Consider the following 3,113-nt stretch of genomic DNA (forward strand, 5'->3'; position numbering starts at 1 on the left):
GACTTGAGAGGTAAATCCTAAACCTCCTCGAAGCCCAAGTAAGAAGATACCTTATGTGTTCAAGCATGCTTACCAGATTGTTTGAAATTTACTTTCCAGACTGCAATTTACATTCATGCATAAGGCTGAACCCAAGCCACATATCAACCATTGGGAAGTCATTACCCAATGTAGGTAAATTAGACGTTGCTTGATTCTTAAAGCCCTATTCCAAAAAAATGAATTAAAATCAATCAACTAGAGCCCAAAGTAGTCACGCTCCTCCAGAAAAGGACAAAAATATAGCCACAAGGATTTAGAGTAATTAGTTAGCAAATTCCAGTGAACCAACTACCTTCCTCACTCCCCTCCTCTAGATTCATCGTGAGTGAGATTCTTGGTAGCACACCACTTGGTGAAGTGACTGCCTACTCTTCTGAGATGTGTAGTAGAGCCATCCTAGTCTCGCGCCTAATTGTTCCTCTACACAGGGCATAGTAAAATATAGACCAAAAGCAAAGTTTTCAAAACTCCATACTTGCAAAAATGAATTTCGAATTCTTGAGCGTACATTGCACTATTTGCGCATGTTAAGATAGTTTTGGGGTTTTGCTAAAAGTGTATGATACTGCATTTATGCACTTCTAGTATTAGCAAGAAAAAAACTTACTCACTTAGGAGAGCTCGTCGCCCTAGACAATCTCCTGTTTCTAGTCCTCCATCTCTTAAGATGGCTGACGAAGTAGTGCAAGGTGAAGAGCCTCTCTCTAACTTCTATACACCGTTGCAAGATGGGCATCCATCTTGTGTACGACTCACACCACTTACGAGTGATTTTAGGATTCCATTGAACGTGTTCAATCTTCTACCCATCTTCCACGGGCTAAAACACGAGTTACCGTACGAGCATCTAGGCCAGATATATGAAGTATGTAATACTTTTCATCATCTGGGCGTCACTGACGATCAAGTTAAGTTACGAGTGTTTCCTTTCACTCTAGCTGGTAAGAGTCACGCTTGGCTTCTTTCACAGAAGGCCAAATCTTCGATACATGGGATAGTGTTGTGTTCTCCTTCATGAAGAAGCACTTTCCGCCGAAGAAAATAGAAGAGATAAGAAGCAAGATATAGTTCTTCAGACAGAGTCCGAGTGAGACATTTTCTGAAGCATGGGATAGATTCACCGAACTACTCCATTCATGTCCTCACCATAAACTAGAAAAATCCACTCTTGTCCAATGTTTCTTCAAAGGTCTTCTCCCAGAACACAAAGTAACCATCGACATCATGAGTAATGGTAATTTTTTAGATAGAGGTGCAACTGAAACCTTAACCTTTCTTGAAAACAAAGCTAAAAAGAGTACCCATTGGGGCGACATAAACAATTCCAGAACATCCCAACCTAGAACATCTAAGGCTAGTGGTATTTTTGAGGTGAAATTAGATCCAGAAATCAAAACCCTAATAGAAACCCTCACAAGAAAGATAGATGCCCTCACAACCAAACAAAAAGACCAAACCCCTCATCCTATCATGAACATAAATGCCTCACCATTCAATTTCTGTCTAAGTTTAAATCATATAGATTCCACCTGTCCCTTGATCACAAACCTATCATCACTTCATCCAGAAGAAGTATGTGCTTTCAATGTACCAAATGCACCGTGGAGACAACATCCAAACTTCGCATGGACCAACATTCCACAAAACCAAACACCACCAGGTTTTAACAAACCAACAAATACATTCAGACAAGGACAAAGACAAAGTACCTATAACAATAAGAATAGAGCATTGGTTCCATCCCAGTTTAACTAGAACTATCAAAACCCACCTATCAATAACCATCAACTAGTGTCCAAATAGATAAGCCTACCGAAATAATGCTATCTGTCATGCAACAACAAACCTAAATCCTAGCATCCATACAAAAATCTCTGAACTTGTTAGCCTAAGATAAAACCCAGAAAGGTGTGTTCCCAGGTCAAGCTATTTGATAAGAGCCCAAAACTGTAGTTTTAACCCCTTAATAATCATACTGTTAGACCAATTATGTGAATAATAAGTAAGAGTTAATACTGATTATGTGTTTTTATGCATTTCGGGTTTCAAAGTCCATTATAATGCAGAAATGTGCCACTTTAGCGAGATAAAGGAGCAAAAGTCAGCAGAACTTCCGAATGCCATATCTTTGGACTCAGATCTCGGAATTGGGCCTACCTTATGTCAAAACGACCGGCTCGGAAAGAGCTTTGCAATGGTCCAAGCCTTGACCCAATCAGAGGATCAAAAGTGGACGAAAAGTCTGTTGAAGCCGAATCTAAATTTGAAGAGGCCTTTTTGATTTGAAGAATTGGGTTTGGGCCCGATTCTCTGGCCCAAAACATGGCTCCAAGCCCATGCACGATTTTGGATCTGAATGTATAAAACAAAAGCTTAGCTCTTTGTTAATGGTAGATTTTAGGAGAGAATTAGGGTTCATCGCTTAGAATAGAAAGTAGCCATTAGAATAGCTTCTAGATCTAGATTTGATTGTTTTAATTAAGTTTAATTTCAAATCCAATTCTTGTTTAGATTAAACTATTAGAATCATTACTCTTAATTAGTTTGATTAATAAAATAGCTAGTTGTTAAATTTAGATTCTTGTCATTTACATTTTGTGTTAGATCCGATTTCATTTATTGCTTGTCATTCAATTATTAGTTAGTAATTAGATTTTAATTATTGTTTTAAATTAGATTAGTAAATTTCAATTCTTTATATCATGTTTAGTTTAGATTCAATGGGAAATGTTAGTTTGATGAATCAAGGCTAAAACCCTGTTAGAGGGGTTGATGAAGCCTTGATGAAAACTTAGTTGTTAGTATAGAATTGTTTGTAGATTCTATTCCACTCTAGAAGGTCGAGTGTTTAGCCATGAGAATAGGTGGACGACCTCACATGCTAGTTAGTACTTTCGGTAGAAATGCCATGAACACTAGGGATTAGAACTCGAATTTCTTGTGAAGAAGAGCGTGAGAATCGAGATACAAGAATCTATACTAGGATATTAAGTTGGATTCGAGGTGGATTCAATTCCCCTCTAATCCTTTATCTAGATTCAAAAACAATTGTATTTCCATAGCATTCGTAG

At 37.8% G+C, this 3,113-nt stretch overlaps 1 non-coding gene across 1 annotated transcript; it reads right to left on the minus strand.

Moving 5' to 3' along the window:
• Positions 1-1,090: 1,090 nt before the first annotated feature.
• LOC147493710 (small nucleolar RNA R71) lies at positions 1,091-1,196 on the minus strand. The gene has a single exon (XR_015200617.1). It is a non-coding gene; the product is annotated as a small nucleolar RNA R71 (small nucleolar RNA).
• Positions 1,197-3,113: the final 1,917 nt, after the last annotated feature.

The sequence above is a fragment of the Coptis chinensis genome, chromosome 6 (assembly GCF_015680905.1).
Source record: "Coptis chinensis isolate HL-2020 chromosome 6, ASM1568090v1, whole genome shotgun sequence".
Classification (NCBI taxonomy): Eukaryota; Viridiplantae; Streptophyta; class Magnoliopsida; order Ranunculales; family Ranunculaceae; genus Coptis; species Coptis chinensis.